Here is a 12,254-nt window from a genome sequence, read left to right as displayed (position 1 = left end):
TTGCTTGATTTAACTTAGTCTGCTATTTTATTATTTCATGTAGTATCTTCCAATCGAAAGTTTAGCTGCTTTCAATAAGGTAACTATGGACTTATTGTTTACCGTTGACAACCCTGTAATGTAGCATGAAAGAGTATGTTGAAACTTTATTATTGTTTTTATATAACTTTAGAAAGAGAAATTTTTTGATTTTTCTAATGCGTGTATGCTAACAACCACACAGGATGATGACCAGGAGTTAGTTATTATCAAGTTGGAAAATTAAACGGCTTTATAGTTTTCACTATAATGGCTTTCTAAATGACTGTAATTGCTTTTCCAATAATATCTTTGTGCAAAATAATTCAAAGATAATGGGTCCAGTTTCTCATTGAACTACCTAAATATGAGAAAAGAAGTAGAAATTGAATGTAGTGCACTGTAAAAATAGTACAATGTATTCAAATCGCTCAGCTTTTTTTTTTCTGATTAGCATGAACAAAAATTTTTTCTTATCTATTTTTTGTGTACGTTTGTACTGTGAAGCATAAAGCTACATATGGACCTTCTTTCCAAAGATCTATTTTGGCAGTCCATTAACTGGTAATGGCCTTCTTGAGCAATGCCCTGTTATAGCCTTATCTATAAAAATAGGAGAGAAAATATGATTTTTCAAGTCTCTAATCTTGATTTTTTCTCTAAAATTTTTAGCAATTCTCACTCAACTTAGTGGTGGCGGCCACTAGAATAGAATGCAGATCATAAATTCAGTCATGTACGGCATGCATTAGAGTTAAGAAATTCCATTCATAGGTTGTTCCTAGAGTCTTTTGCTATAAACTGAAATTTCTTTCATGCATTATTGGTTAGAAAATAGATAACATATAAAATACCAAAATCCAATAGCATTTCTTTGCCTAACATACTTACATGCTATGTATTCTTTTACCAGATAAATTGATTTGGTACCTATCTCAATTTCTTTCCTTTATTTGTCATTAAGCCTTTAAGATTAAAAGATATAGGTGATGTCTTTGATAATATTTGCAAGGATATGTCATAAAAAAATTATTTTCAAAAAAATTTTTGTATGATATTGACAAAAAAGATATTCAATATCAACAAAAGTTAAACTGTTTATTTTATTCTAATAAATACCATCTATTCAAAGCTAATTCATATTCTTTTAAAATCTATGTGTATTTTTTATTCTATATATATCTACCTATTATTTTTTATTTTTATATTTTAAATTTAATATATATAAATAAAATTTATTAAAAAAATAATAAATTATATATAAATAATTATTAAATTATTAAATTCATATAACATCTAAAGTAAAACAAAATTTCACCCGTGCTAAGCACGGGTGAATATCTAGTCTCATTTAAACCAACTCAGCCACTGTTATAAGCTATGGACCATTCACGCGCCAAATCCTATTTGATGCTTGTGAACTCTTTTTTTCTTAGGCTCTTGTTGAAGGAAAAATCATCTTTTTTCTTGTAGGATCTTCCATATTTCATCAAATCTGGGACGGAATAATTTTTAAAAATTTTATCCTATATTTATTTCAGATCTAAATCTCTAGATCTAATTTTATTATCTGATATTAATTCTAAAATAAATCTAAAAATATGAGAAAATATGAAATACCTCAAGGGTAATCTAATTATCCTGTAGATGATCGCAGCAAGCCTAAGGTTCTGATTTAGCCACGCAATCGCCTGGCCTCTACCAGTATCCACTCGGATAGGATCTGGATGTCTTCTCCTTGCGAATCTCTGCTCCAAAAATCAAAACTAAATCTGATTAAGAAGATCTTCAAAAGTCTTCTTGAAGTTGGAGCAGCAGCCTGTCGAAGAAGTCCTGCAGCCTTCCTGTTTAAGGCGTCACCACGCCTTGATCCTTCACCAGATGGACGCCCAACCTTTTGGGCGTGAAGAGGGGAGAGAGAGCACCAGGGAGGATGTGGAGAAGAGGAGGGGTAGCTGGCTTTTGCTGGGTAGGGAGAAGAATCTCTAAACCTAGGTGCGGACAGGGTTTAAATAGACCTTGCTGCGCCATGCAGTGCCACATCATTCGACCAATCAAAAAATTTTAATTAATTCTAAAAAATTTTTGATTGGTGGAGTGATGTCATCTGATTATATTAGATAAGAATCCCCACAATCCCTCCTACTGTTGGCGCCAACACTGAATAAGCACAGTGAGATTGGCACCCCAAGTCCAAGTTGATCAAGGGATCAGAGTCCTCATCTCATGGGACTCTATCCTTATCCACTTGGGGCACATGCCCAATCTGAATATGACGCCCACTTTGAGGCCCAATTTAGCAGGTGGACACTCCACAAAAACTCTCCAATGATCTCTTGTCAAGTGGCCTTCAGTTTAAGATCCATAAGTCAACATTTGACTGATGTCCTAAAATGAAAATGGCAGGTAACAGGAATTGGCAGGTGTTGTCTTAAATTCATCTCATGAATTAAGATAAGACTTTTTTGAGCTGGACTGGCTCTAGTCAGACTGAGAGAAACCTTCTCAAGATTCTCTGGGTGAGTCAAATCACATTTGGCTCAGTCGAGATAAAAAAAAATTGCACGAGGAGAAAGTTAGGCACAATCATGTGCTAGCACAATTTTCTTGAACCTAATTGGATCTAATCCAAATCAATTGGGCTAGCCCAATTGATGACATCCAGATCCTAACCCTTGTTAGTGTGACCCAGTTAGGTTCAATTCTGTATGGTAATGAGACATGTCGTGATCTCATCATCGACATCATCGAAACTCCTTTCGATGGACCAGAACTCTTCTGATTCATACAATTAGAATGATCGATCATCAAGATCATTCTAATTATTCCCAAAATCCATCAGTGACACCTAGCAATATATGATGGCAACCCATCAGAACTGAAGACAAATCTCTCAGTGCAGCTATCTGTGTGATTGAGTTCCTCTATCATGAGTCCCGACTGAATTAGGGTTAAGGTGAACTCGTCCAACCCAACATCAGTCATATGAATTAATCGATCGATCCGAGTCCGATGTGAAACTCCAATGGAAAACTCCTTTCCATTATTTCACTTTGCCATGGCCATGGATTTAAGGACTCGATCTTTCGATCATCATAGGACTACTCTCATCTACCGAGGTTGACAGATCCCATCTTGGTGTGACCTAGTTCCTACAATGAATATGCTACAGCCAACATACACCTCAGAATTTCAAATGGCTAGGAGACCGAGTTATGGTATAGTCAAACTATAACACACTCAAGGTAAACTGTCGATGCACCTCAGGTCAAAGAACTAGACATACAGCTGCAGCATCGAGCTAGTCATCGACGAGAAGGTAGACTTCCTTATGACTGCTCGAGGTGGTCACGCTCAGTACTCTCGTTCTCAACGAATATCTGTACTCTCGCTTCGATGTCTCCACACTGTAGACTCAAGATACATCTACCCTAAGGAAGCGATCATACACCAACCTTCCGTATCGATCACCATCCTCGTGATGATCTTATGGTCAGGAGCTGTTTATGAGTTAGTTATGTAAATTCATGCCTTAAATTTTCAACTCTTGAAAATATGAATTGATATTCCTACTAACTCAAAGGATGTATCATAGACACAATGTATACAATGTGATAGAAGAATAATCCATTTATTGATTTATAGTCAAAATTATAAATTTATCTTTATATTTGTACAGAAATATGTCAGTCAATCTGGCATCTAGGACACTCATCTAACACCTGTTTGAACCCATTTCTCCATTAGCCACGCCAACACACCCCAGGCCCGCTTCCTTTATTTGAATTCTAGCGCCCATCAATGCTTTCGAATTCCAGGTGAGAACCGTTGAAGCCCTTGATTTGAACCGTGCTAAGTCCCATCTCCTGTTGCACTGTGGCTTCATGTCCCAGGCTCTTAAATAAAGAAGCGCCACTCTCTTCAAAGCCCAAGGCCCATTCATTTAAATCTAGGCCCTTTCCTCCCGCCAAAGACTGCATCTGCCAATTTTCAAGCACGCACTCATGAGCCATGATACTTGCTGTGAGCCGCGCTGGACTGTGCCATGAAAAGATCGATTTGCTGGTTCATGGTAGAACAAAAGCTTGTGGGCTTATTTGGGCTGACTTTTAGATGATATTTTAGGCTATCTTTGGATCACCTTTCAAGATCTATTTTGAATCTGATATGCTCCTAATATTTTTCTTTAAATCTACGAATCAGGCTTTTTGCATTGACAATAATCTTTCCTTCAAAACACAAGCAAAAGCATCAATTCTTAAAAAATAAAGGTCAATTAGTATATATTTTGATGCTTTTATTGAGATATTTATTATACTTATTAATTAACTTGATTAAAAATTAAGTTATAGGTCATACAGGATTAAACAGTTGATTATATCTAGCTAGCACTAGTATGAGATTCAGATTCAATTTCGGATATGAACAAGATTTGATCTTTGATCCAAGGACTCTATGAGAGATTGAATTTAAGTGCTAATTAATTTCATATTAGATCTAATTTAATTAAACTTAATTGGATTCATAAATCTAAGTTAGACTTGATCCTAAATCTTAAACAGTTTGGGATTTACAGTCTATTCGAAATTGGTTCGAATCAAATTCAAATTGAATTTGAATTGATTCATATTTAGATTATATCCTTAGAGTCCACATTTACTAGGACTCTCTCTCCTCATGGGTGATCAAGAGGTGGTGGGGTGCTGCATAGTGCCGCCCCACACTTGGATGTAGGCATGGGTGCATAAGGGCACCTAGTTAGGTGCCAATCCTTTCTCCTTTAGGACTTCTTCTTTAATTAGTTATGGATTAATTCAAAGTCTATTTGAATTAGGAATCCTAATCTTATGAATCATGAAAAATTATCTATAAATAGGGAGGATCTCTAACTATCATAACATAATAATTAGATTGTATGCTAAGGTGAGAAACAGAGAGAGAAGAGGCATGAAGAGGTGTGGGGCGTCCCCTTAGCATGTTCCCTTTTAGGCATCCTGTCTTCTCCTCACCGTGGAGTCTCTTGGGCGTCTCCTCTTGCTGGTGTAAGGCGTCACACCAGAGGCTCTCTCCTCTCTCTTGTTGCCTTGTGAAAGTGCTTCAATCCAAGTCTTCATCCCACTTTTTTGTGAAGTTTGGCGTATGCACGAAGTAGAGAATTTGTGAATTCAGACCTATGCGAGGTTTTGGATTTAGAATCTTTAGGATTTGATCTATATTTCACTACATATCAGGTAAATATCTAATTTTTATTAAGTTATTATAGAAAATTTTTAGATGCACCTTGGCTATCCATCTCATTCTCCTAAAGAAACAGGTTTTCTTTTCCTCCAAATGAGATACTGAGAAGCGAAAATTCGAGCATAAGTGATGAAGAAATATCAACACAGCGCTCAAAGAACTTTACATGTTGGTTCCGTCAATTAGTAAGTGTCCATTGTCATTTTATATATTTTAATTTTTTTAATTTATTTTTTTTATGATATACTGGTCATTCAAGGGAGCAAGTCCATTCCAACGAAGCTAAGATCATTAGATTATGGGCCTGAAAAATATGTGATATGTTATAATGGCTATAACATAAATGGTTTCAAATTTCACATCCAGCAATATAGAAATTATAAAAGCACAATGTAAAGTGGTGTATGTAGAAAAGGCAGTTGGTGAGAAGATAAAGCAGAGAGTGACTACTATGGAATCCTCGAAGAAGTGATTAAGCTGAGCTACATTGGAGGTAATAGTATCATTCTATTCAAGTGTCAATAGTTCGATACCGACAATGATATGATGGTTGATCCACGACACATGCTTATTAAAATCAAACATGGATCAAAAGTTTATGTTAACGAGCCATTTGTACCAACTGCACAAGCTGCTCAAGTATATTATACTTCTTTTCCATCACGAAAAAGAGAAAAAAAAATTAGTGGACTATATGCAAAATTAAGTCTCGAGCCATTTATTATGCACTTGAAGAAGAAGAAAAGCCTCAATTATCAGAATACTTTCAAGAGGATGAGACAGTAGAAATTCATCAATCATTCGATGATGTGGAATTGGATGCTCCAGAAATTCTCCTATATGAAAATGGCCAACATAAGGAGGCAGATCCAACTGAGATTATGTTAAAGGACAATCTTCCCCAAGAAGGGGAAGAAGAGGAAGAAGAAGAGGAAGAGATAGAAGAAGAGGAAGAAGAGGCCGATGAGTAGTGCTAAGTATATAATTCTTGGATCATTTTAATTACTTATCTTACATCATTTTAAATCTTGTATTGCCATCTATAATTGTATAATTAATTTGATGAATCTATTTATTTTTATTTTCAGAAAGCATACTTCATGTCTTCCAAAGGTCGGAGCTGTGCCAGTCGAGGACAGAGCTATCAAGGAGAGAGCGATCATGCGGCCAACTCGCATGATTCTGCACCTCTCTTACCAAATGATAAACTCTAATACTTAATTTATATATTTTTATTTATATTATTTTATCATTTGTTAATACTTAATTAGATATTTTGCGCTCAAGTTCAGAGGATAGAGGGTCACTAGTGACCCCACAGTTGCATGCAGTAGCGATCACCACCGACTCTCAGACACAGCACCATGGTCGAAGATCTGCCCAGCTCGCGGTACCTCCGACTCGATCGGAGGACAGAGAGATCATCCATATCCAGAGCCACTCGTAAGTACTACATACTTAATTAATATATTTAGAATTTAGTAATTTTAGAGTAAACTTTTATTCTTCGAAATCAATTCTACAGCATATTCAGAAAGCCTTCTACATCTCATATCATTACCAGGATTATATGTCGATTGATGCCAGGATCGATGAATGAGTTCTCAAGTTGGCCGTCGAGAGCTCGTGATGCAGCCTGGGAGATGTTTCTGGTAAGTCAAAACTAATTTAATTTTTAATTTTTGATACGTTGATATTTTAATTATATATTAATACATGCTTGTTTCTATCTTGTAGAAGTACTACCGATTCGAGACTCTCCAAGATGACGAGGCTGGCCGTCGGACCTTCGAAGAGGTGACCGCATGGAGGTCCCAAGATGGCCTCTATAGTCTCAAGCAGTCCACCATCCAGCACACTGATTCCAAGTCACCATCAGATTGGAGGTCCTTACAGATCACTAGATGCGGACGGACATATGGCAGGCCCTTTATGACTAGTGAAGCAATAAAGAGTACTCTGATAGGCGGCAGAGGGTCCAACAGAATCGGACCACCCAGCAAGATCCGATTAGGCACACGGGTAGCTCAATCGACATACATATTGTGGCCGATAGATTAATAAGAAATCTATACTAAAACTCTTCACTAAAATTATAAAAACTCTAATATGTATATTTTAATTAATTTAATTTTAATATTTACTTATTATAGATATGGCAGCTGAGTCGTCTACTAGACCAATTGCAGTTGTGGGAGGCCACACACCAGTTTAAGAGGACTGATGACTATTTAGATTCTACATCACAACATATTATGGTAAAAATTTTAAATTTTATTTACTAATTAAGTTATTATAGGATCTAATTTTTATATTAGAACTAATATATTTTTGAACTGTGCAGGCACGTTATGCGGAGTTTGTTACTGAGAGGTATGACCATGATCCATCTTCTCAGCCCCCCTTGACCATGAGGGATGGCTCAGCACCATTGGGGGGGTGAGTAGGAGCCGGGTCATAGGATTCAGCCACAGCTTCGATCCTCCACTGGCTCGATATCTTTTGGCATTCTCACAAGCCTCGATGTCCCAAACCTAGAGCAATGCGCACATGAAGGATGTCGTGCAGAGGCTTCTGAGCCAGTGATCTTAGAGCCTCCTGGATGCCATCCATGATATGGTCGTGGAGTTTCTCTGGGACTCACAGCTGTGTAACCGACTGGGCTTGTCATCCCAGCCATCACATCAGATAATTATATTACTAAACTCTTTTACTTATTTTAAATTTTCATATTTAGAAGCTTCACATATTTAGGTTTGAGTCTAGAAAAGGGATCTAAAAGTTAAAATTTTAATCTAACTATCCAATTGATTGGTCAGAGGTATCTATAGCTCCATATCATCGAATAAAATATATAAAAATAATCTATTTGAGAATCGAAGGAGTGTATCGAAAGATACACCTCCATATCAAAGTTTACTAATATTATTTTTTTTTTTTCATTACAGGATACTGAGACATCCGACTCTTATCCACCAACTACTGGAGAGGAGCAGAAGGAGGAGGAGGCAGACGACGATGAGTATCAGATCTGATTTTTTTTTATGTATTATATTTTTTTTGATAGTGCTTGTAAAAAAAATTATATAGTTTATATTTTTAATATAATATAATTAAATTTTAATTTTTATTATTATATTATCTTTGGATTTTAATTATAACAGGTATTAAAAATTATAATTCATCATGATTAATTAAAATAGATTTTAAAAAATATTTTTATTAATTTTTTGAAAAAAATAAAATTAATTATTCACGATGGTATTACCAATAAAAAATATCATCTCTAATACTTATTAGCGACATCATTAGCGATGATACCATCATCTCTAATATTTTTTAAAAAAATTTATTTAATTTAAAATTTAAAAAATTAGAGATAGCATTAGCGATGATATTTTTTGTTGCTAATAATTATTAGCGAGGCATTAGCCACAAAAATATCATCGCTAATATTTTTTTAATTTTTTTTTAAAAATTTAATTTAAAAGTAAAAAATAATTAGTGATAGAGTTATTACATAACTAACGTCGATGTTAATAGTTATATTAGTGATGGCGATATTTTTCATCGCTAATAAGGATATTTAGTGATATGATTTTTTCAGATTGGCTGTTACAATGGAATTAGCGATGGCGATGTTATTAGCGATAGCAGCTGAACTATTAGTAATGATAAATAGCCATCGCTAATAGTCCAGATTCTTGTAGTGTCTAGAGTAATTAGGTGAGGAACAACCAGCTTTAGACACCCGACTAGGGCCCTCACATATACTTTATAAATGATGGTACAAAGGCTGATCAACCTGAAGTGACTTAAGGCCGATGCATCAGGTCTTTTCGAGATAAGGATGATCAGCGTCTTCTTCAACTTCTCCGAAATACCTCTAGACTAAAAAAACCAACTGCACCACCTTAACCACCTCTTTGCCAACTAAAAGCCAATACCGATGGAAAAAGATAGGGAAAGAATCATCTGGCCTTAGGGCCTTGTCCTCTCCAAGAGACCAAAGGACCCTCCGCACCTTCTCAATAGACATAAGATGAGTCAGGACCTCATTCTCCTCATCTAAGATGCAGCACATAGGCTAGGACCTCTAAAGAGGGGCATCCCCATCCAAGAGGGTGGTTCAGTGCAATCTGAAGAACTACAAAATCTATCTTTAATCTCATCACTATCCTCCACTACTCTATCGTCGCTCTTCCTTAGCTGTCTAATGTGATTGGTAGGCCTCCTGATCATCGTTGACTAATAAAAAAAAATGATGTTCTAATCATTCTTTCTGATCCACTCCACCTTGGACTTCTACCTCCATAACATCTGTTGCTGTCTCAATAAAGAGTGATGCACAGAGAGCTTGTATCGAAGCTCCATCAAGTCAAGCTCTTAGAGACCCCCCTTCTGATCTTTTCTCCTTTGGAGCCCTGTAATGTCTGCCTCCACCCTCTCGATCTATCTGAAGATATCACTAATCTCCAAACTTTTCCAACGGATGAGCCTGCATCTCACCAACTTGAGCCTCCTGGTCACCCAATGTCTCCTATCACCCCAGACCGACCGTTGGAATTGTATCCTAAAGTCAATTATCTAACTACAGACAATTATACATTTTGTATATGAATTATAAATGAATCAATATTATTTGGCAGTTCATCATATTTTGCATCTTCCTTATAGAATTTTTATAATTATGATGAAGTTCTTAGAACTATTAACAATCAACAAAGGTGATGAGGATTTATCGAGTAGTTCTTAAATTTGGTTCACGATCAAATGATCTATTTTTAATAGAATGATAATATTTATCGAGTGTAGATCATTATGTGGCATATGACTTGCTTGTCCTCGTAAACAGAGAGTATAGAGATATTGGTATGGCATGCAGATCAAATGTAGTATATTTTTACTGAATGTGACTCAATTACGGAGGACTCTACTATTAAAAGCAGCTCACAAAGGATATGGGTATAAGTGTTCCTCCAATCTGAGATCACCATGATGACTTACAAGCAACTCCTGTGCTTTGGTGCTAGACATCTCTATTTTTAATATAATGATGAAAAATTTTTGAGCATAGTCAAATACTTACGAAGTCTGTGTGTGGGTCAAGATAGAATTAACCGCTCCAGATTATAGGAGATAATGCTTACTGTGTTCCAATTCAGTAAAATCTTGACTAGGGTAATCATATGATTAGTTACAGAATTTATAAGATTGAAATACAATATGGATGACTGATTAAGAGTTTGACAGTTGACTCTAAGGTCATCCTAAGCATTGAGGGTCAAAAGGATGAATTATACAATAAATATATGCTAAGATTTTTTAATATTATTTTGTAATAATTCGACCTATCCGAATATTGGAATCATTACTAGATGGTCACTTCGATTAGTATATAAATTAATTCCTATACTACTGGCTTAGTATTCGAACTTATAGGGTCACATACAATAAAGATTTCTGTCTGATCAGATGGTCGATTAATGATTATGAATCATTGAAGGGTATAATTATCAATATAATTGATGATTAACCTTATGCAAAAATTATAATAAAATAATTTACTAACAGTTAATGAATTATAGGAGGATTAACTAGCAATAAAATTGTTAATTGGCTCAATTTGATTGAGTAATGAGATTTGAATCAAGTTTAATTAAATTAGATTCGATTAAGTTTGATCTGATTAGGTTATAAGATAATCTAATTGCTAAAAAAAATTAATTTTTGATTTTATCATGACTTGGACTCAATTAATTCCTAATTGGATCAGAATTTTATTGAGGAGTTTAGGTGCCTAATTGGATTAGGTTCATTCATCAATTTGAATCTAATCAAATGGGATTTGATTTGAGATCAAATAGCATGAATTAAGAGTCCAATTAGATTGGACTACTCGCTTGTGCCAACAACCTCATCCACGCCCATCTTCTTCACACTAATTCTATTTTTATGTGAGTTTTTTCATGCCAATTTGAATGTTGTTGCCCATTTTCAACTTGCTTTGGATGAGGATGGAGTTTGGTTTAAGTTTGAATTCAAATTAGATTTGAATTCAGGTTTGAACTTAAACCTTATCTTTGGATGAGGTTGGTTTCATCCTAACTCCCTTGGATGCCAACCTTAAGAGGCCCTTCTCTTTTATGTGTAATATGAGATTCCACTGAACAAGAGAGGAAGAATTCTAGGTTGTGCGTGAGAAAGAGTGGGGAATCCTCATCTTGGCATAAGAATAGATCTAGGGTTCTAGATCTGGGGTGTGGGCTCTTGGGAAGAGAGAAAAAGTGTTCTCGAGATTTCTTCCTCTGCCACTTCTTCCTCCTATCCTTCTTCTCCTCTTAGAGTGTTCGAGAGATTTGAAGAAGGAGTCAGATCAACCATTAGGAGTGGAACTCTGCAAGGGAGCTAGCACCTCGAGGAGTTCATCGAACTTCTGATCGGATTAGAAACCTCACATAGATACCTTTGGAGGTCAGACATCTGTATGGCTAGAAAAACCTGACAAATCTATGATTATCAACTGCGATGTACATCGACCCACACTCAAGTATTGGGATCTAATCTTAATTTTATGATAGATGTGATCTATAGCATAGATATGATCTATGATTTTTAGATTTTAGATTATGCAAGCTTGTAGTGTCATAAGATCCATGCTTAGGTAATTTTTAGATTAGATCTAATGCATGCTAGATTAAAGTGTTTAATCTAGATCTATTCTGCTGTATTAAGATCCAAAAATTTTTGAATTACATGCATGAAACTATAGGCTGACTTACACTAACATCCTCCAAATCTCTCTAATCAGGTCCTACAATCTCAAATAAAAGGTCTAGAACTTCTCAAATCTAAATGGAGCCCTAGATAGCTGTAGGATATCGATGGTGATGAGAGTGGGCAGTGGTCCAAAGCGATTCTCAAAACATGCTAGACCTGGTGCCCCGAGAAGCGCTAGAACCAAGCGGCAGTGGCCAGCATCTGATCAATTCTCTCCC

The sequence above is a fragment of the Elaeis guineensis genome, chromosome 1 (assembly GCF_000442705.2).
Source record: "Elaeis guineensis isolate ETL-2024a chromosome 1, EG11, whole genome shotgun sequence".
NCBI classification, from domain to species: domain Eukaryota; kingdom Viridiplantae; phylum Streptophyta; class Magnoliopsida; order Arecales; family Arecaceae; genus Elaeis; species Elaeis guineensis.
The sequence above is the reverse complement of the archived record's forward strand: the minus strand, read 5'-3'. Positions refer to the sequence as shown.